Consider the following 23,713-nt stretch of genomic DNA (forward strand, 5'->3'; position numbering starts at 1 on the left):
AGAAGGTGGGAGCGTCGGGAACGCGGGGGGCAGCGCGCGAGCGGCTTGCTCGAGACGCCGGCTTGCATGGGGGGGGCGGGGACGCAGGGGGACGCCAAGGGGGCGGAGCAGAGCAAGCCCCGCCTCCTTGGCTGCTCTGCATTCCCTGTGCATTCCATGCGGGTCCTGGCGCGGGGGGGGGGGGGAGGTTGGTGGAAGCGCCGTAGAGAGATGTGGGAGCAACCAACTGCGGAGGAGGAGGAGGAGGAAGCCACTGCGGTGAGCTCATACGCTTTGGCGACCCCTGCTGACCGCCCGGGTGGTTCCCCTGCGCACCTTGGGCGCGTGTGCCGGTGTGGCGCGCAGCTGAACCCCCCCGCCATCGCAGACGACGGTGGTGGTAGTGGTGCACTTCCCGAGCCCACGACCGAAAAGGCTGGAATCTGCAGTCTCCAGAAGACTGCCCTCTCTGGAACGAGCCGTTTGCAGATCGTCACAAGGGACTATGGGCACGGAATGGCTAATTTTCCTCTGCTGGTTTCTCCTCCAGGCTTCCCGTGCTTAAAGCATACGGTATTTCGATGTTCTGCTCCGCACAGCATCCTGCATTTGTTAGCGGCTGCGTGCCGTGTAGGTTACTAAGGACACGTGCGTTGCATATATTACTGTTCAAGCCGCTGGTTACTGTTCAGTCCTTTCTACCGCGAGACCTGCCTTGAATTCTTTATTGCTCAACGCCCCGGTTGCTTCTCTGCTTTGCCTGGTTCTCATGCGCCTTGTTATTCAATCCACATTTACCTAAAGTTTCTGGACTTTAGTCTCGGCGTGGTCCTCCTGTATTCAGCGTGCAGATTGCCACCAGTGCGCACCACTTTCCAGTTAACGCGTCCCAATTGTGAATATGACTCCTGTTTCAATTCCAATCTTGGTTTCTCTTCCATGGTTCAGGAAGAAGAGCATATTAAATCCGTGGAAGAAATCCCACTGCTGTACCCAAGTTTAGCTGCACCTATGCTATGCATAACACCAGTACTCAGCATATTCGCCTGGAAATGAATCTCATTTGTTTCTATCCTGAAAGTGCACTTAAGGTCACATTTTGAAATGCACACTTGAGAGTAGGTCCCATTGAACTCAGAAGGGCCTTATTTCCAAGTAAGTATAATTGGATTGGGCTGTATGTCTGGTTGTATCCAAATATTCTGGCATCCTGCTCAGTCCCATGCGTGCCTCTTCAGAAATAACTCAAACGAAATTCAGTAGGACTTACAATCAAATATTTCCGGGGATGTAGCTGTGTCCATCTGTTGCAGCAAAAAGCAACAAATAGTCTCGTGGCGCCATAAAGACTAAGAGACTTTATCATGACATAAGCTTTCGTCGACTTGAGCTCACTTCATCAGATGCATAAATCATTAGTCATCAGATAAATATGCACACATATGGATTTGAAGGGGTGGGTGTAAGGTTGGAATTAAATGACCATGCAAAGGGTATACAGGCTGTGACAACCTGATGAAGTGGGATTCTAGTCCATTACGGCTTAAGGCATGATCAAAATACTTTGTTCATTTCCCCAAGTAAGTGTGTGTATAAGGTTAGGTATGAGGTTGTCTTGTTTGAGGACTGGCATAAGTTCTAAATGCAACAGACTATTGTGGTTAGGTCAAAGGCTTGACGAAAGTCTAATTTTAGGCCATGAATAAATGATATGTACTGCCTTTCTGTTCCTTCAGCTTCTCAAATTAATCATCGAAGCTGAACCCCATCACAATGACATTTGCCTTGTTTTCTGCATTGTTAGCTTATATTGCTTTTTGTTTTTTTAAAAAATAATGACATGTTTATTCTCCATGGATAAGAATTTGCTGGCTACTTCCTTGTTATTTCTAGCTGAGTTATTTCTCCAATTTATACATGATTAGCCTTCTGTAGAAATGCTGAAATAAAAAGAAAATAACGCTTCGTAAGAACAAGGTTGAAGAAGTGCTAATGTTGCATTTAAGAGTAACCGCTCCAAGGTTTATCCTGGAAAGGAAAAATACTCCCCCCATCTTTGGGCACTGTTTATTGATTATTCATCCTGACTTGTTTTGAGGGAGATTAGACAACATTGGCTCTTCAATTCGCATTCAGTCTTATTTGTTTGCAGGGAGATTAGACGATGTTGCATCAAAGCAAGGGTCATCCCACACCTTCCCAGTGCATTTTCCTGACTCTTTCCTTATCACAAAGAATCCAGTCTTTTGGGGAAGTGGGTTTGTTGCACAAAATGTCCCAATCAACTATAATTGCACAAGTGGAATTTGCCAGTGTGTGATTGAATTGATCTTGAAAATAGAAAAAACCTAGAAGCACCTGGAAGTGTGTAAACATACCCGTGTGATGGGAGTGGGGAACCCTTTTCAGCCCGAGGGCCACATTGTCTTCTGAGCAATGTTCCAGGGGCTACATGTCGATGATTGCGGGTGGCAAAGGCTAAAGTGGGCAGAGCAAAATATGCACACTCACACATCCCTCTCTACCCTCCATCAAACAGATTGTTTCTGTACATTTCTCACCTAGGTATCCGCAGTGATGCATTTATTTATTTATTTATTCATTCATTCATTCATTCATTCAGTCATTAACTTCCTTTGAGTGTATTTATGCCCAAGGCAGCTTATACTATAAAACAGAGCAAACAATGTCAGTGCTGATTCCATAACATTTCAGTTAAAACAATACAGTCAAACCTCGGATGTCGAACGTAATCCATTCTAGAAGACCATTCGACTTCCGAAATGTTCGACAACCGCAGCAGTTACTTCCAGGTTTTCAACATTCGGGAACCGAAATGTTTGAAAATGGAGCTGTTCGACAACCGAGGTTTGACTGTAATATAAAACAACTAAGTTCAAGTGTGTGGCAGATAAAATACCAATAATATGGCAGACAGATGCAGCCTTGCTTCCTGAAATAGATGCATCTTTAAAAGGCAGTGAAAAACTTGGCAAAGGTGCCAAATTAATCTCCCAAGAAGGAGAGTTCCACTGCACAGTCACAAAGGAGAGAGAGTGATATGGCACTAATATCTTGCTTGTTTGGTCACTGCAACAACAGAATGCTGAACTATTTAAGCCTTCAATCTGATCCAACAGGGCTCTTGTGTTGTCTCCCGTGTTTCCACCACCCAACATGTAGGGGAACCTCCTAAGACAATGTTCGGCTTATACAGGAAGAGAAAGTCCTTCAGATATCCTGTACCTGAGGCAGCAACCCTATTCAGGGAATGGCCTTCTCACTGAAACAGAACACCTCTGGTTTGTCCAGATTGGTAACTGTCAGTTTATTGAACTGAATCCAGTCCTAGATGCTGCTCTAGGGTTTCCAGGTAAGAGTGTGAATAAATATTGTCTCTTGTTGCGAGATAATAAAGTCGTTAGAGCAAGCAATTTCTCTCCTTCCTTTCTCTTCCACACAACAACTGATTGTATTATAGTTGATTCGTGTGGCACTTGATGCCTGACCAGATGTTGATGAAATCAATCCTTATCCAACTTCACGGCAAAGCAGTTGTTTGTATCATCAAGAATGCAGGCTGCTCCTCAGCATGCAGTGAAAATTGTGCTTTATTATTATTATTGCTCGCTTTATCATACCCCTGCTATCTAAGCTGAACAAATGAAAGTATTAAAGGATTCACTTCCCCATATCAGGAGCTTAAATAAGAATTAACTAAACAATTGAACAGTTATGAGCCAAAGGGAGACACCCTCCACAGGTGATGGAAATGCCCCAAAGTAAATTAATCCTCCTAAATGATCAAAAGCAGTACTATAAATAACACAGTTTGTTATGGTTACAGGAAGGTAGCCATGTTGGTCTGCCGTAGTCGAAACAAAAAAAAAATAAAATCATTCCAGTAGCACCTTAGAGACCAACTAAATTTGTTATTGGTATGAGCTTTCATGTGCATGCACACTTCTTTGAAAGCTCATACCAATAACAAACTTAGTTGATCTCTTAAGGTGCTACTGGAAGGAATTCTTAAATTTTGTTTCGACAGTTTGTTATAATTATCCTTTGGATCCCATACTTCTAAAATTAAATTAAGTTTAATAGAGTTTATGTTTAACATTTTTGTTCTTGACAATAAAAAAGAATGGTTAATGAACTTACAGGGCATTGCAATTACAGATAGCTAATAACAGTTATATCAGGGTCCTTCCACACCAATATTTTATTATGGATGTATTCTTCAGCATATTCTTGACACAATAATAGTGCACTAATGGTGGGTTTGTTCACCTTTTGTTTGTTATGTGATGCTTCCCCGGTGCTACGCATCATTGCTGTCTGGCTATAGCTCAGTAGCAGCAACAACAAGAACAGCTTCCAACAGGACACTGAAAACAGAATAAAACTTCAAACATTAAAAACTTCCCTAAACACGGCTGCCTTCAAATGTCTTCTGAAAGTCAGATACAGTGGTGCCTCGCAAGACGAAATTAATCCGTTCCGCGAGTCTCTTCGTCTTGCGGTTTTTTCGTCTTGCGAACCACGGCTATTAGCGGCTTAGCGGCTATTAACGGCTTAGCGGCTTTAAGAAAAAGGAAACAAACTCACAAGAACTCGCAAGACGTTTCGTCTTGCGAAGCAAGCCCATAGGGAAATTCATTTTGCGGAACAACTCAAAAAACGGAAAACCCTTTCGTCTAGCGAGTTTTTCGTCTTGCGAGGCATTCGTTTTGCGGAGCACCACTGTAGTTGTTTATTTCCTTGACATCTGATGGGAGGGCATTCCACAAGGCGGGCGCCACTTCCGAGAAGGCCCTCTGCCTGGTTCCCTGTAACTTGGCTTCTCGAAGCGAGGGAATGGCCAGAAGGCCCTCGGCGCTGGACCTCAGTGTCCGGGCAGAACGATGGTGGTGGAGACGCTCCTTCATGTATACTGGGCCAAGGCCATTTAGGGCTTTAAAGGTCAGCACCAACACTTTGAATTGTGCTCGGAAACGTACTGGGAGCCAATGTAGGTCTTTCAAAACCGGTGTTATTGTTGGGAAAGAATCATTCTGCACAGAAACATGTTTGTACCTTTAAGAACAGTTTTCTATGAGCTCTGGGCTGCTTGGATGCAGCTGGCCATGACTACAAAAGGAGAGAAATTGCAGTTTGAACTCTGCCTGCAGGAAAAACACCCACAAGCTTTGCTGTTTGTTGTTTTGAAATAAAGTCCTTATTTAATTTGGTTTTACACCGGTCTCATGGTGTCACAGTCTTCTGTCATCTGCCACCAGTGAAAAATCTCCCTCTAACAGTTATATGGTCTCGGCGGCCACTCCCAGTCACCAGTCTAGTGACCACATTTTGAATTAAAGTGGTGCCTCGCAAGACGAAAAGAATCCGTTCCGCGAGTCTCTTCGTCTTGCGGTTTTTTCGTCTTGCGAAGCAAGCCCATTAGCGGATTAGCGCTCTTAGCGGGCTTAGCGGATCAGCTGATTAGCGGCTTAGCAGATCAGCTGATAAGCGGCTTAGCGGATCAGCTGTTAAGCGGCTTAGCGGATCAGCTGTTAAGCGGCTTAGCGGATCAGCTGATAAGCGGCTTAGCGATCAGCTGTTAAGCGGCTTGGCGGATCAGCTGTTTAGCGGATCAGCTGATAAGCGGCTTAGCGGCTTGGGGAAAAGGGGGGGAAGGAAAAAAACCCTGCAGGAACTCGCAAGACATTTTCGTCTTGCGAAGCAAGCCCATAGGAAATTCGTTTTGTGAAGCACCTCCAAAACGGAAAACCCTTTCGTCTAGCGGGTTTTCCGTCTTGCGAGGCATTCGTCTTGCGGGGCACCACTGTAGTTGTAGTTTCTGGGTCACCTTCAAAGGTAGCCCCATGTAGAGCGCATTGCAGTAGTCCAAGTGGGAGATAACTAGAGCATACACCACTCTGGCGAGACAGTTTGCGGGCAGGTAGGGTCTCAGCCTGCGTACCAGGTGGAGCTGGTAGACAGCTGCCCTGGACACAGAATTGACCTGCGCCTCCATGGACAGCTATGAATCCAAAATTTATCCCAGGCTGCACACCTGGTCCTTCAGGGGCACAGTTACCCCATTCAGCACCAGGGAGTCCTCCACACCTGCCCGCCTCCTGTCCCCCCAAAACAGTACTTCTGTCTTGTCAGGATTCAACCTCAATCTGTTAGCCACCATCCATCCTCCAACCGCCTCCAGGCACTCACACAGGACCTTCACCACCTTCACTGGTTCTGATTTAAAAGAGAGGTAGAGCTGGGTATCATCCGCATACTGATGAACACCCAGCCCAAATCCCCTGATGATCTCTCCCAGCAGCTTCATATAGATGTTAAAAAGTGTGGGGGAGAGGACGGAACCCTGAGGCACCTCACAAGTGAGAGCCCAGGGTCCCAACATTCATGCCCCCCCTTTCTGAATACGGCCCAGGAGGAAGGAGCAGAACCACTGTATGACAGCGCCCCATCTCCCAGCCCCTCTCTAGACCATGGGTAGGCAAACTAAGGCCCGAGGGCTGCATTCGGCCAAACTGCCTTCTCAATCCGGCCCGCAGACAGTCCAGGAATCAGCATAGAATGTGCCCTTTTATTTAAAATGTATCTCTGGGTTATTTGTGGGGCCTTCCTGGTATTTTTACATGAGTGGAATGTGCACTTTTATTTAAAATGCATCTCTGGGTTATTTGTGGGGCATAGGAATTCGTTCATTTTCTTTTTCAAAATATAGTCCGGCCCCCACAAGGTCTGAGGGACAGTGGACCGGCCCCCTGCTTAAAAAGTTTGCTGACCCCTGCTCTAGATGGTCCAGAAGGATGTTGTGGTCGATGGTATCAAAGGCCGCTGAGAGATCCAGCAAAAGCGGAACAAAAATAAACCAGAACCTTTATGGTATAAAAAGTTATGGAATTTCACCAGGAAATTAAGGGATACGTACTGCTTGGAATCAAAGCTGCTTGACCACCCCAAAACCTTTGTAAGGAATGTACAAACAGCATTGAAAAATGGGATAATGTGTGACTGCTCTTATACAGTGCTGTAGCTACAGAAGGGCTACCCAGTTTTTTTGCTCTGGGTGAAGCCTCCAGAGGGGTGCCATTGAGGCTCCCAACGTGTGTGTGTGTGTGTGTGTGTGTGTGTGTGTGTGTGTGCAGATGTGTGTGTGGGAGGGGGTGCCAAACTGGGTCTTTGACCCGGGTGAAATAAAATCTAATTTTGCCACTGCCTTATAGCATCATAAGTACAAATCATCATCAGTGTGCAGCAACAAAGATATCTGGAGGACCCCTCAAAGAAAGGACTCCAGGCAACAGATATAGCTGGGACAAAAAGTCTTCCCTTCGTAAATTCTGCAAATAAATTCTATTGAGAGGGGTTCTGTGTAGACAGGATGCGAACGTTCTTGAACTACTCTAATATATGACTATTCCATATTATTCCTGGGTTATTTATTTTCTTGTTGCAATTGGTAATGAACAATAAGATAGCATAAACTTATTGGGCTAGATACAGACTGACAGTGCACTCCTCTACGGAGCTAGGTGAGGGACACACCTCAGGGCAAGTGTTTCTTAGGCTGAAATCCTAACTTAGGCAGCAATGTTAATCCCACTTATCAATGGGAATTAGCTTCTGAGTATATGTGTTTAGGATTGCACAGTTGGTATTTTTTTTTTTTTGTCCCATTGAAATCACTGGGACAATTCAGTCATAAAGTTCAACTAACATATAGCACAAACTTATGCGTGCTACTCAGAATTAAGTCCCAAAGAGTTCATTGCAGCCTGATTCTGGATCAAATGCTTTATCTTCTTAAAATATTTAGATCACTATCCATACTCTCTCACCCACAATATTATAAGCAAAGTTATACTAGAACCAGGAAGGAAGAATAAGGCTCAGTTCACAAGCAGAGGCAACACTTATATGGGACTTCTCTGGGGGCTCTTTGGATAAAAGGAAGGGGTTCCTTTCCACCAACTTGAAGGATAGGGGGAGTCTCCACCCCCATCGTTCACTGAGGTCCAGCTCCAAGGGCCTTCTGGGAGTTCCCTCACTGCAAGAAGTGAGGTTACAGGAAACCAAGCAGAGGACCTTCTCGGTAGTGGTGCTCGGCCTGTGGAACGCCCTCCCATCAGATGTCAACAAAATAAACAACTATCTGACATTTAGAAGACATCTGAAGGCAACCCTGTTTGGAAATTTTTTAATGTCTAATGTTTTACATTTTTTTATGTGTTGTAAACCGCCTAGAGTGGCTGGGGAAACCCAGGCAGATGGGCGGGGTATTATTATTATTATTATTATTATTATTATTGGTGGGGCAAGGGTAGACTGGTTTACTGTTACCCAGAGAGGGAAAAGGAGCAGGAGGCAAACCTTTTAAGGAGTTATTTGTGGAAGACAGCAAGCTACAGTAGTATCTGTACTGCATCTATGCCATGCCTTCCAAAAACCCCACTGTACTATTTGGGAACAGCGAAATCTACAGGTTTAGAGGAAAAGCATAGTTTAGAACCTAGAAATATTGGAAGCTGCCTTATACTGATTCAGATCATTGGTCAATCTAGCTTGATATTGTCTACGCTGACTAGCAGTAACTCTCCAGAATTTCAGGGAAGGCTCACAGCCACCTCTAACTAGAGATACCAGAGACTAAATGTGGGACTTTCCACATACATGCAGAGCAGATACCACCACTGACCCATGGACCTTCCCCTACAAAATGAATAAGCCTTACTCATATGCAATGTTCTGTGTTTATTTCAGCCAGATTCATTTGTGCATACTCATTGTCCACCCCCAAAAACAGCACTTTAAAGGTGGAAGAAGAGTAATATGCCTGAAGGATAAAGGACCTGAGTGACTCAGAGGGATTTGGATCAAATCCCTTGGTTGCACTGAGGCATGAATCATATGCTCCCTCTGTGTCCATAAAGAGCTGATAGTATGTTCCAAACTCTATATGTGATTATCTTTATACTGATGATGCAAAACTGAGTCTCCAGCAGCTACTTTAAGATAAACAGAAATATATTATGTTCTATATACTGATAAGCCTCCATTTGGTATGCTGGGGGTGGGGGCGGACATGGAAAAAAGTCAAAACATGAAACTAAAGACTTACACCGGTGACCATTTCCCACCTACCCCCAAGCCATAAATACCCTATTACAACTGTAGGGAGACCACTGTAAAAACATAAGCAGGCTGCCATCATTTTAAATATTTCTTGATATGGCAAAGCCTTGCTGTTGGTGTGCAAGGAGGAAAGGTTTATAACATTTGCATAGATCATCAAGGCTTTGGGGTGGCTGTTCATCAGTATGCAGATGACACGCAGCTCTACCTCTCTTTCATATCAGAACCAGTGAAGGCGGTGAATGACCTGTGTGAGTGCTTGGAGGCGGTTGGAGGATGGATGGCGGCTAACAGATTGAGGTTGAATCCTGACAAGACAGAAGTACTGTTTTGGGGGGACAGGGCGGGTGTAGGGGACTCCCTGGTCCTGAATGGGGTAGCTGTGCCCCTGAAGGACCAGGTGCACGGCCTGGGAGTCATTTTGGACTCACAGCTGTCCATGGAGATGAAGGTTAATTCTTTGTCCAGGGCAGCTGTTTACCAGCTCCATCTGGTACGCAGGCTGAGACCCTACCTGCCCGCAAACTGTCTCGCCAGAGTGGTGCATGCTCTAGTTATCTCCCACTTGGACTACTGCAATGTGCTCTACATGGGGCTACCTTGGAAGGTGACCTGGAAACTGAAGTTAATCCAGAATGCGGCAGCTAGACTGGTGACTGGGAGTGGCCGCTGGGACACTGGTCCTGAGAGATCTGCATTGGCTCCTCCCAGTATGTTTCAGAGCACAATTCAAAGTGTTGGTGCTGACCTTTAAAGCCCTAAACGGCCTCGGTCCTATATACCTGAAGGAGCGTTTCCACTCCCATCATTCAGCCCGGACACTGAGGTCCAGTGCCGAGGGCCTTCTGGCGGTTCCCTCATTGCGAGAAGGGTGGTTACAGGGAACCAAACAGAGGGCTTTCTTGGTAGTGGCGCCTGCCCTGTGGAACACCCTCCCATCAGATGTCAAGGAAATATGTAGCTATCCTATTTTTAAAATACATCTGAAGGCAGCCCTATTTAGGGAAGTTTTTAATATTTAATGCTGTATTGTTTTCAACACTCGATTGGGAGCCACCTAGAGTGGCTGGGGAAAGTCAGCCAGATGGGCGGGGTATAAATAATAAATTACCGGTACTATTATTATTACTATATTATGTTGTAATTCTTTGGTTTGTAAGTTCCAGGGTCTTTACTTTCAGATGAGTGTGTATGTATCAGGGTTTAACAAATCGTATCACTTTTCAGGGCTCTGCTGCTTTTCAGCTGATTATTCTACCTTGATGGCTTTGTCAAATCTCCTCTACTTACCCTGACTTTGCTGTGGATTGCTATATTTCCCCATATAAATATAAAATGTGCCCCATGTATTCATAGCTCCAGAAGTTATTTTTATGTAGGAGGCAGGCTCACTCTGCACAATCTGCTATTTCTCTAATATTCCTTTGGAAGATCCAGCTTTTTATTGCCACTTTAAGTATGCCATTCATGGCTGCCAGATTGTCACTACTACTGGCACTGGTGAGTGCTTGGTTAAAATGCACCGCTGTTGCATAAAATAATAAAATAATAAGAGTAATGATAATAATTTTATTACTTATACCCCGCCTATCTGACTGGGTTGTCCCAGCTGCTCTGAGTGGCTTCCAACATATATAAAAACATAATAAAACATTAAACATTAAAATACTTCCCTATACAGAACTGCCTTTAAATATCTTCTGAAGGTTGTATAGTTACTTATCTACTTGACTCCATACCCCCCAACATTTTTCCAATGTTGAGAGCCAGTGTGGTGTAGTGGTTAAGAGCGGTAGACACGTAATCTGGTGAACCGGGTTCGATTCCCAGCTCCTCCACATGCAGCCGCTGGGTGACCTTGGGCCAGTCACACTTCTTTGAAGTCTCTCAGCCCCACTCACCTCACAGAGTGTTTGTTGTGGGGGAGGAAGGGAAAAGGAGATTGTTAGCCGCTTTGAGACTCCTTGGGGTAGTGATAAAGCGGGATATCAAATCCAAACTCTTCTTCTTCTTCAATGAAAATAGGAACTAAGGAAAAGTGGGACATTCCAGGATCAAATCAGAAACCGGGACGGTTGCTCCTTGCGGCCTTGAAATTTTGACTTTCCAAAACAAGGACTTCTAAAGTTGGAGCTGATCTATTTGGTAGAACATTGAGTTGCCATTAGTTCCTTTTCAGGTCAACCAGAAGATTCATGAAACAGAGATTGAAATCCGGGTATCTTGATGTCGAAGTTCCATTGGGACCACACCAGCACAACTATACACATAGAGAGTTTCTCTCATGGACTTATTTCAGGAATATTTGGTTTGCTTGGCTTTGAGATACTGAGTTGCGCATGCCATTATTATTTTGGCATGGTATATTTGTTTAAGATTACATGTAATAGAAGGTGTTGAAATGCTGTACATTATTGATAATGAGTTTTTGTAAACCACAGAGTTGTTTAGCTTGTGATTTATCTCTCTGTATTCCTTGAGAGTGATATTGGACTCCAAGTCTCATCAACCTCATCCACCATGGTCAGTGGTCAGGGATGATGGGAGTTGCAGTCCCAAGCTTCTGAAAGGCATCAAGCTAGAGAAGGCTGGTCTACATTGATTGCCAGAAAGTCTCCAGGGTTTCAGATGATATTTTCTAGACCTGGAGATACCAGGGTCTGAACATGAGACCATCTGCATGTGCTCTACTACTGAGCTATGCCCCACTCCTGACTTGACTGAAACACCGAGCACATACAAAAGGAATTAAAGAAATGTTTTAAAATAACTAATGCTTCAAAAATATATGTACAGGGTATGATTCACTTAAAGCGTTCCACCAGTTGGGAGCCCTGCTCAAGGACTTTTGATTGTGCAGTAAGGTTCCTATCTCCCCACCTCACGGCCCCCAAAATAGGTTCGGGTGGGTCAGGAGAACCCCTAGAACTGGGGGGGGGGGAGGGAGGGAGGGAGAGAGAGAGAGAGAGAGAGAGAGAGAGAGAGAGAGAGAGAGAGAGAAATCTCTCTGTCTGACAGGCCAAAATGCTTGGTGTGGCAGAATGATCACCTTCATGCAACGTTGAATTTCTCCCCTGATGTTTTCAAGCAAACATCTAGAAGGGAGAATCATTCATGCCCTCTGACATCCATGTTTCCCCTCCAAAACAAACACAGTTGAAAATGTTTATTGATAGAAAACATGGGTTCAACAGGGCTTTCTTGTTGTATCTCCTGGGTTGAGGATCTCCCTTCCAAGAGAGTTTAATTGCTCTCCTAATTGATTATATTTAGGTGGGCAAATTTTTTCTTCCACCAGGCTTTTGATTGAATTTCTCCCTGCTTGTGGATTTGTTTTGGTTCTCTTCCTAATGCTTTCTGTCTTTATAACCTTTTAAAATGGAATTTGTAATGTTGTAAAGCACCTGGGTGTCGTCTTTGAGGGCTAAGGGGCATTCAATCAATCAATCAATCAATGGATATCATTGATATTGCAAACACCCACAAACATGTCAAGGCATTCTGGGATTATTGCTCTCTGCTACTGATATCTGACTCAGCTGTCCTCTGAACAAGGTCCTTAGTAACATGTCCTGAACTGCCTTGACCAATGGTTACAATCCTAAAAATAACTCCTGTTGTGTCATTACATTGCAGTTCATGTGCAACACTGTCTGTACTTTGACAATGATGGTGTTCATTCTCTTAAAATATCTTCCAGGCATTCCATTCTTAAGGACATCTTGTTGACGTCAATGGATTCTTAAAGTATAAGACTAAAAACACAAACACACATGAAAACTCCAAGGCCCATTGAGCTTTTTATACTTCTGAACAAAGTACTTTTACACTTTGTGCTGCACAGAATGATGCCAGCATTTACATCAAAAATTATGAGCAACAAATGACTTTTAACCCTCAGTTCTGCTCATTTACATTGCATAGATCTTGTTTATAAAAATAGGATTGTGCTGTAAGACTAAGGAATCTTACAGAACAACTCTAGACTTGAGACCTGTCTGTTGAGGAGCTTCAGGATTTGGCAAAAGCCCCAAGACATCAGTGGAGTGTTAAGTCTCACCGCTGCTTTGAAAAATATGTTCCCTATCCTATGGAGTGAACTACTGATCAATATGGGCCTACAGTTACCTTTGTTCCATGTCCTGCCCCATGCCCTTAGCTCCTTGGTAACTGAATCATGGATGGGTCTGCTTGACCATCGGTCCCAGACACTGAGCTATGTGTGCTCTCTGCAAGTGACCTGCCAAGGTAGCTATGGGCGTGCTGTGTTGCATGGATTCTCCTTCCTCCTCTTTCTGTAGTGTGCTCAAAACAATAATGGCAGGGGGTTGCATAAGGGGATTCAAATTCATGCCTATTGTTTCGCCTGGAGACTTCCAATAAGTGGCCTCACTGCTGGCTGTGCCACTGGGCCTGATGGACTGTGGGTGCTGTGATTGTGGGGGTGGTGATGCAGTGGGAGTGGCCCTGTCGTTGTGAGTTTATTGGTTCCCTCCATGTATGGGAAGCATATGGGCACTGTCACCAGCACAGTCTCTGATTGGTTGCCAGGGATGTAGGCATGTCTGTCATTTTTACTCTTTTTGTTCTGTTGTGCATTTCCTCCTTCCATTCTTGGGCCAATCACATATAGGATGCAGCAGCTACTCTACAAGTATCTCCCCTACCTCCACCCAGGTGTAATTAAGAGTACAGGATTGCTCTGAGCCTTAGGACAGATTTGTGTATCATGACACAAGCTTACTTGTTTTATATGTTAAAAAGTAAAAAGTACACGTGCAACGCACCTAATTCTAGTAACACATCACTAAAAGCCTCATGCAAAGATGCTCTTCCTCATTCAAATTCTTTAATTTTGTGCTCATCCAAAGGTTTGCAGCCACGGTTACCTTTCAGGAAAGGCATTCAGGCTATGCATCCACAAATCAGAGTATTTTCTTGACTTCAAAGACTTTGCTCCAGGAAAACTAGTTGACAGCCTCGGAACTTACTTTGCATATGGTTATGTATAGGAGGCATATTGTATTTCAGTTCGACATATTATTTTCACTTACAGAATACATACATTCCTAATAAGGCATAGTCAAGTTAGGAATGTGATCGGCTACCGTTACAGTGCCATGGTCCTGTTTCTCACTCAGTATATTTCTTCAATCTCCTGTCTTTTTCTTGGAGGGCCATGCCAGCTTTCTGACTGCAGATGAAACCTGTCTCAGACACTGGGCTTTTCTTTGAAGATGTGGCTTATGTAATGTGGAAAAAATGCAACCAAGATGTTTCAAACACAAATGTAACCGAAGCATTCCAATCGCAGAGGGAAATGTTGCAGAATGTTGCCTTACTGAGTTTTCTTTTAATATAAAAAAGATTGAACACAATTTAGACAAGCGTCTATCTTTTTTGTTTGTTTTCAGGCAGCTACTGGAAACTTACTTTTAAAGAGGGTTTTCCCTGACCATTTTATCTTGTTTACTCTACATAACTTATGCAACTTTGTGTTTTTAGGATCTGTTGTTTAGATCTGGGTTGTGTTTTTTTTTTACTTTCCTGTTGTATACTGCTTTGGAAACAATGGTTTGAAGTGGCTTATAAATCCCAGTCGCCCATCCCAGCATAATGGGGGTAGTCTAGGCGCAGCTCACCTGTGGTCTCAGTGGTGGTCTTGATTCTGGTTCAAGTACCACTGCACCACACTGGTTTTCAGCCGAGCGATCCAGTTTCTAGCGCACCCAAATAGTCCTGCTTTCCAGCCTTAATTCCCCTTTGAACTCACATCCAGCCGACTAGTGTCTCTGTCCCTGATCCCATGTTATTTTCTTTTAATATGCAGACCTGCTCCAAGCAACGGAACTTCAATCGGATATCACAGCTGCACCATCCCTGCTTCTAAAAGCTTGGGCTAGGCTCCAACAAAGACAGCCTGGCAGCAGAGACTTGGAGCGACTAGCTGACTATACAGCAATATGGGACATGGTCTACTCTATTATAATCAGGAGTTACTGCCAACAGCAGGTGTGGTGGCAGGACCCCCCCTCCTGTGAAAAGTTGTCCATGAGCCTCTGGCACTGTCTGCCAGATCCATGAGCAGGTTCCCCTGGTAACCTAGGTGTTGGCTCCAGCTTTCTGTATTCTCTCTGCTCTGTAACACAGACAAATATAACATTTCCCGACAGCATGGCTGTAATAGAAAGAGGAAAGAAGAAAAAGTTAACTAGCTCTTTATGGGGCAGCAAGTAGGAGCCATGCATAGACGATGTTCTCCAGAAAGGAACCCTTGTTTCAGAACATCAGTAATGGAGGGTGGCCCTAAATTAAGGAGAATAAATCTGTTCATGTGCATTTATGAACCTATTTATAGCAAAGGGTTCGTCTTTGCCCCTCCACCAATGAAGGAGTATATTCCATGCTACAAATTATCATTTGTAATCCAAGACCTTTCTATAACTATCACATGCAGCATACATGGAAAACACTAGCTCATGTATTTGTTCACCCTCTTGTTTTTCATTAGCTTCATCTTGCCAGATATAACGCATTACAGACTTCTCACACAGTTGGTTTGGTTTTTTAAAATTTGCTATGGTTTCCATCAGCATCTTAATTTAGGTCTATGATATCATTGACCTCATCCTTTCACTTTGCAGATCAGAGTCCTTGTTTCGCATCCTGCCTCTTAATGGGACTATTTACCACCAGTCTGTATATACGTGCATTAAGGGATGCAATTTCATCACTTATATTGCTGCTCAGTTGACTTCTCTCAACTTTGTTGGAAGTACTGTACCTCACTTCTCATTTATACCGGAGATGCGGCTTGGCATCCAAATGGACAAGGATTAGGAAAAAGCTATCTTTGCAATTCCGCGTATTTAATTACGTGGTCTGCTCAGAAGCCACAGTCATCGATATAGATCTTTAGTTTGAGTGCCAACAGTAAACTTGAAGATATATATAGACAACCGTCCCCTCCCAATGTCTCCATTCTGATGACATCATCAGCTGGCCAACCACTGCTCAAGTGGCAATCAAGAGCTTTTCTTTTTCATAAAAATTATACCCCTGGTCTTTGCTGATTTTGTGCCATCAAAATCATTTAGAAAATGATTGGATATATATAACTCACCCCAATCTCAAGAGCCCTGATGGATCAGGTCAAAGACCCATCTAGCTCAGCATCCTGTTCTCACAGTAGCCAATAGATACCTGTGGAAAGGCCCACAAGCAGGACGCCAATGCAACAGCAGTCTCCCCACTTGTGATTCCCAGCAGCTGGTTTTCCAAGGCACCCGGACTTCAACAGCAAAGGTAGAAGAACATTGTCAGCTTGGTGGTAGCCATGCATAATCTTATCCTCCATGAATTTTTAAAGCCATCCATGTTGGTGGCCATCATTACACCTCATGGCAGGGAATTCCATAGTTTAATTATACATTGTGTGAAGAAAGACACCACTTAGATTTTCACCAGTTCCCCAATCTTCCTGCATCCCCCCCCCAAAAAAATTTTTATGCTCCAGGGGGCTAGGGGAACCTTCATAACAGCATAGGGCATGGTGAAGGGTGCTGTGGATTATGTTTTTTTTGGCAAAAATCACCCCTTCAAGAGCCTTCCATTAACAGAACCATATCATTGGGGGTTGGGAGAGAGACTGTCATGTGTGGCAAGCTCTTTTTATTTTCCCAGTTACCCCACAACAGAAGCTTGCTGCTAATCTGATGTGTACGCAAGATGACATAAGATATGGGTAGGCTTCTCGTGGTGTTTCCTACACTGAAGTGGTAGCCCTCATGTAGGAATTCTGTCTTGTGTGAAACATCCCTCAAGTTGGAAAGTCAAAGGGATGATAATTGGTTCTTAAGTACTTGTCTACTTGCAGCATTTGCTTCCTGGCAGCAGCCATAGCCAGAGTCACAATTTGGATTTCAAATTTAGCAAGTGATACATCATCCATGAGATGCAAAATACACAGAACCACAATTGCAAAAATACCCTTTAAATGTTTTAGAAGGAACATCGCAAACATGTTGCCAGATGAATTAACGTTTCTATAAAAAGACAGGGTTCTATAATATTCTATATCACTAGCGCATGCTGTTATAATTACTATATCTAGCAGTAAGCTCCAGGGAAAGGTAAAATCTATACAATAAATTATAGTGAAGTATTCACAATAGACCTCCCCTTTCATACTTTAAAGAATATGACATTATATTTTGACCATTTTAGAGATAATAAAGCATTAGTTCACAGCTCTGCTCAGTACTTATTCTGCAAAGTCTTCAACAGCCCCATCATATGGTTCATGGTAAGAGGGATGCCATGTCACCTTTGCTTACACCAACTAACCTAAGCAATATTCCAGACTGTGCAAGCACCAATACAGTGGTACCTCTAGTTACGAACTTAATTCTTTCCGGAGGTCTGTTCTTAACCTGAAACTGTTCTTAACTAGAGGCGTGCTTTCACTAATGGGGCCTCTTGCTGTAGCTGTGCCTCCAGCACACGATTTCCGTTCTCATCCTGGGGCAGAGTTCTCAACTTGAGGTAACTCTTCCAGGTTAGCGGAGTTTGTAACCTGAAGTGTTTGTAACCTGAGGCGTCTAACTCGAGGTACCACTGTAGTTCAAATGCAGCAACAGGCTATAACTAAACACTGTGATATATGAACTCAATCTGAATGCATTTTCATAATCCAGTTGTCCGTCCATTCATCAAAACTGAGTGAAAGAATTCAGGGGAAAACCCCGAGTATACCTTTTAGGAAATAGCCCCTGTACACAGGCGATTCTCTCACATCAAACTTCTGTTTCAACACCATGTACATCCTGACCTACTTGACAAATGTCTTGTTTAATAGTGAAGAAGCATCCTAGGTTCTCTTCTGCTCCATGTGCCTTTAATAATTAACAATTAACAGACCACTCGGAGAAACCAACTTCAAAGGTAACTTTGCAAGTGAAAAAAGTCGGACTGCAAGGCCAATCTTACCATTAGGGTGAGTGATGGCATCCCATCACCTGTCTTAGAAATAAGATTCAACTGCCCATCTGGTCAGCTTCAGCATATGGAAAGGGAGATGAGGCATCATTTCATCATTAGCTTCAGATGGGCCAGCCTTGTTCCAAGTTGCCGATTGGCTCAGAGAACTAAGAACATAAGAAGAGCCTTCTCAATCAGGCCAATGGGCCATCTAGTAGAACACCCTGTTCTCACAGCAGCCAACCAGACACCTGTGGGAAACCTGCAAGCAGGATCTGAGGGCAAGAGCATTCTCCTCTTCTGTGGTTCCCAGCAACTGGTATTCAGAAGCATTCTTTCTCCACAGACGGAAGTAGGCAGTCTGTATCCTGTTTTACAGCAGACACTCTACTCTGAAGGACCTGTCTGTTTGGAACTGGCAGAAATGACCGGCAGAATCCGAGACCAGGGAGAAGAGTCGGTGGAAGAAGATTGGAAGAAATTTAAAGATTATCTACAGAAATATTGTAAAATTAATGAGTGTTAAAATGATGTTGGATGAAAGTTATGTGGTTTTTAGCTATAGTACTATAAGGAGTATGGAAAAAATGGATTATTAACAGACAAAAATTTAATGTTACATTATTTTAAGATTAAAGATTAGGATAAACAAAGAAGGGAAAGGATTTGCTGAACTAACAAATTGAACTGGAATACAAAAAGGGAGGTGTGAGGAGGTCCGGGAAATAAGCAGACGAAAGAAAGTGATGAAAAGATGGAATTGTCTTTTTTAATCTATTTTTATTTTGTATTTTTCTTTTTTCTTGTTCATTTTGTAAAATTCTAATAAATATCTTTTAAAAAAAAGAAAAAGACCTGTCTGTTTCAGGGATGGGGGACCTATGAGCTTCCAGATTAGCCATGCTAGCTGAGGCTGATGAGAGCTGGAGTCCAACAACATCAGGAGGACCACATCCCTACTCTACCTTAAGGACTGCCTGATGCAAGTCCTCTTTAAAATAAAGAACCATGAGAAGAGAGAGCAGGGTCCTTGAAGATTTTCATCAGCAATTAACACCTGGACAGCAAAAGGAGTAGACCAGGGGTCAGCAAACTACGGCCCGGGGGCCAGATGCAGCCCACTGGGCTTGAAAATCCAGCCTGCAGACCCTGCCGCCTGCTCGGTCAGTCCCCATGCTAAACCGGCGCGGCGCGGAGGCCTCACCACACAGGGACTGACATCGACGCTGCCATGGCTTCGGATTGGCTGCAGGAAGCCAATCTGAAGCCGTGGACGCCTCTGGGCAACTCCCCTTCCTTCCCCCTGAGGCGGGCACGTATGGCCAAGAGCCGAGTGGGAGGAAGTGGTGGTGGTGGGGAGGCTGCTCTGCCGCCCAGGCCAGCAGCATGGGCTCTGCACCCAGTGGACCCATGGCCAAGGCAGAGGACGCTGCTGCCACTGCTGAAGATGAGGCAGCGTTGGCAGGCATGAGTGGCGGCGGGGGGGGGGTGTCCTTTCAGGAGAGGGTGGGTCTGGCCCCCCACAAGGTCTGAGGGACAGTGGACCGGCCTCCTTCTGAAAACATTTGCTGACCCCTGGAGTAGACACATACCATAGGTCACCTAGTCACACTTTTCTCCACTACTGGGAGTTATATTTCGATTTAAATTATTGTAATTCTTTCTAAATGTTCGTTTATACATATAAATCAGCATAAGCAAATGTTGTGCAAATCTGTGTGATATTTTGACCATTTTTTTGGTGATACATCTGTAACAACACTAATGTAGACCCAAAGTAGAAAAATATTTCCTTCTTAAATTGTCTGTATGCTGACATCTTTGTCTCTCTAGATTTCCCCCAGAAAAATACTCTTTTGGGTGAAATACTTCAAAGTGGAGTAATAATATTCAATAATATCCACATGCCTAGACTAGGGCTAGAGGAGAGCTTTGATGCACCACACATTTAAAGCCAAATCTATCAAATTCACACTTTCCAAAACTGTGTGCCAACCAACACACAGCTATCCATCGAAATTCACACTTATGTGAATTATGTGAATTTTGTAATACAGTCCTCCAACCAAACAGTGTTTGCAAAAATGTACTTAGTAGGGGGAATTGTGCATAAGATATTAGCATTATATTGAAGATAATTGCTTCCAAAAACGTGTGCATTAGTCAAAACTACATATTAAAAGAGTGTATTATGCTAATGAATTTTCATAGGCATTAAAAAGAAAATCACAAATTTCTGCAAAAAAAAAGAGAACCAAATTTGAGATTGGAAAAATGAGAAACTGAGAGAACCAAAACTGACAGATCCTTCCAACTCTTGTCTTTGAGGCCCTCTCAAACTCATTTGCAGAAGACACTCCTTGCTTGGGGTGTTTGATCTAAAGCCAGCCTGGTCTACAACAGGCCTGCCCTAGGAACTTCTCTATCATCCTCAAGCCTGCCTAAATTGTGACCTGCCAAGCTGAAGGCATGTTTTGCTATATTTTGTGGCACACCAGCAGTTTACTATAGCGCTTGTTTTTTATGCTTGCCTGGTACTGCAAAATTGGCATATAGGGAGAATGAGTTGTCAGGAATCTGGAAGGGCACAATAGGTGCTTTCAGCTTGGTAACACAAGTTGTGCAGGCCTTATCCACTTATACTTAGTGCTGAGGCTTTATTTTAGTTATTTAGTGCTACCAGTGGGCTTGGCACTTTGCAGAGTTACTTAGCTAAAACAAAGAGCTTAAAACTAAAATTAGAACAGTGGCAGGGCAGAAGGAGGACACTTTGTAATGCTACCTTGCCAGAGTAGCACAGGTAAAGAAAATGTCCCCTTTGTTCACAGATGTGATCAAACCTTCGTTTGGGAGAAGAATGTGGGTCACATTTTATTTTCACTTTTAAAGGCTTTTCTGCCTTCCCTCAGTGACTTGAAAAAGTCACACCTGCTTAAACACTCCAGCTCTTGAAGCAAGAGGGACTCTGCCAAATTTGGAATGTGTCTCTACATGAAACGCACTTCACAGGTTTGCACAGATGCAGTGGCCGGGGTCCAAAGAGCTACTTTAGGGATACCTAAGGGAATAGGAAGATCTAGCAGGATTGTTGCCTTTCCCTCCCTGTTTAAACACTGCTTTTGAAATTACATCCCATTTCGAGAGGGTGGGTATGCTTTGTACCATGCAGAGTTGCTGCTGGAAACACCCAGTCCAAAATGTTACCTTTGAGGCATGCAGAACTTGTTGGGCACCCCCTTGGATCCCAGCCAGCAGCTCTCTGTGTGCACAGCCCAGCACTACTTTCCATCGCAATACTCAGAGAAAAGGTGTGGTCGCAATCAGAGGATACAGTCAGCATACATGAAAGGGAAGTAATGCTAGCAATGTCAACTAGTTGATAATACCAGTGCCCTAAGGGATGCTCTTGGAATCAGTTTACTTAACTGCGGTGACTGGCTGAACACCCTTAACACTGTAATTGTTAAGGGAAGTTGCCTTGAGCAATAGAAAAGATGCTGTAAGAACTAACCAGTCATTCCCCAGCAACTGTACCAACAAGTAGAAAGAGGAAAGAAACTGACAGCTTTGTAAAGTTTTAAAGTACGTTTTAGGCTGCAATCCTAACCCCATCTACTCGGGAAGACATCCTACTGAATCCAACAGGACTAACTTGGTGGGTCTGTAAACTGCCCTGTGGTCCTCAGATGAAATAACAACTTCTGAGAAGACATGGTTAGGTTAAGATTTGCAGCCTTAATGTCCAAGTTGCAACCAAAGAGGTATCAGTTCCTTAGCATTCTGTGTCTTCTCTCCTTCTGTTAGGGAACTGACAGACATTTGAAGGGCAGCTATCGAATGCAATTCAGGTTGCGTGCCGAGACCCCGCAGCCACCCCTCGTTGGAAATAACTCATACAAGGACACGGAATATTAGGTTTATGTTACTGGGCAAATTTTGGCCACAACTTGAAACGAGCCAAAGAGGAAGTCCTCTGGCTCGCTCCTCTGTTTAAACGGCCCTGACCACGCCCCCCCGGCCAGCGGGTTGGCTGGCCGGGCTCTGACGTGACCAGGATCCCCCAGGCAACGGGGGACAAGGTCCCCCGCCCCCGGTGGGGAGTGGATAGCCACGCGGTCCACCGCAACTCCTCCCCACTGGGAAGTGGAGCAGATTTATAGCACAAGGTGTCAAAAGACAGACATCTAAGTGGCTGCACACACAGCCCAGTTCTGCGCCACACATTTGGAACAAGACATGCGTTCCGAAGAAGCCATTAAATATGGCTTGGAGATGAACTGGAATTTTCGGCAAGCGGCGCTGAATCGCTTGCTATGCTTCTCAGATTCTTAATGAGGGAGTTGGGATTCCTCCATGGAGGAGTGAACCGTTGCCAGGGGAGTCACAAGGCCTCCCACTCACCTGCTGTGGGGCAAAACAGCAAAACAGCAAGCAGAGGAGGACAGCATGCAAATGAACTGCTGCCGCACAGCAGCAGAAGACTTTGCTCCAGAATACTGTCTCAAATTCAGCAAAACAAAGATGGGGACCTTCAGGCCAGGGGTCAAATGTGGTCCTCAGGAACTGCTCTGTCAGGCCCTTGGGACTCTCCCCAGCCATACCCTTCCGGAGTGCTTTTGCCAGGCTGGAATATAGATCCTTGAACTATGGCAATGCTTTGATGGAAAGAGGTGTGGTGGTGGTGGTGTAGACACTGCTGACTTCTGCATGGCTGGTATGTGGCCTACTGTAGAAAGGTAAGAGTCAAAATCATTACTTTGCCCACTATTGCATCTGGTATGTGCCCACCACTGGTATATGACCCACAGAAGGTTGTCCATGAGGCAACGTGGCTCTTGGACTGGAAAATATCCCCCATGCCTGCATTAGAGCAATGCACAGAGTGCTAAATATCTGCTAGATTCTGCTAAATTTCCAGAAGTGGCTTTTACAAGATGTGGAAGATTGCATAAGGCACAAAAATGATCAGGTAAGGAAACTCAGGAAAACGACATAGTCCATGCAACAGAGTCCATGCAGAGTAACAGAGAAAAAAGTCTGATCCATTTTCTTTTTGCTTGACAGCCCTTTAGATATTTGAAGATCACTGTCCACACACAGCCCATTCGCTCTTATCTTATCATCTCCAGGCTAAACATCCTCAGTTCTTTCAACCGTTCATCCTTGGACTTCATTTTCAAACCCCTCACCATCCTGGTCCCCTTTCTCCAGACCAGCTGCAGTTTGTCAGAGCGGCACCCAGAACCAGAGACAGGACTCCACAGGCAGTCTGGCCAGCACAGAATAGAACAGAACTTTAAATTTCCTGAGATCTGGATACTATGCATTATGAATACAGTCTTGCAATAGCTTTTTTTTTTTTAGCAGCCTCATCGTACTGCGGGCTCATTTTCCCTTTGTGATCAAGGAAGTGATCTTCCAGATTACCTTTTTCCTGAGGAGTCATTCATCTTGCTTTGCTTGCACAACGCTTACACAGAAATTAGGGCTCATTCACACTTACCTTTTGCCCTGCACTTTCTAGGTACAGATCTTTATTTTTCCAGTCTGTGTCTGAGCACTTTTATTTTTTTGCCCTGCCTCTTTCCCCAGGAAAACCTACTCTTTAATGCTG

The 23,713-nt window shown here is 44.2% G+C and overlaps 1 long non-coding RNA gene across 1 annotated transcript; it reads left to right on the top strand.

Moving 5' to 3' along the window:
- The first annotated feature begins 184 nt into the window (after positions 1-184).
- Positions 185-18,939, top strand: LOC144327226 (uncharacterized). The gene is made up of 3 exons (XR_013392161.1): positions 185-1,134; positions 3,120-3,352; positions 14,951-18,939. It is a non-coding gene; the product is annotated as an uncharacterized LOC144327226 (long non-coding RNA).
- The last annotated feature ends 4,774 nt before the right edge of the window (positions 18,940-23,713 follow it).

Source organism: Podarcis muralis, chromosome 3, assembly GCF_964188315.1.
Source record: "Podarcis muralis chromosome 3, rPodMur119.hap1.1, whole genome shotgun sequence".
Classification (NCBI taxonomy): domain Eukaryota; kingdom Metazoa; phylum Chordata; class Lepidosauria; order Squamata; family Lacertidae; genus Podarcis; species Podarcis muralis.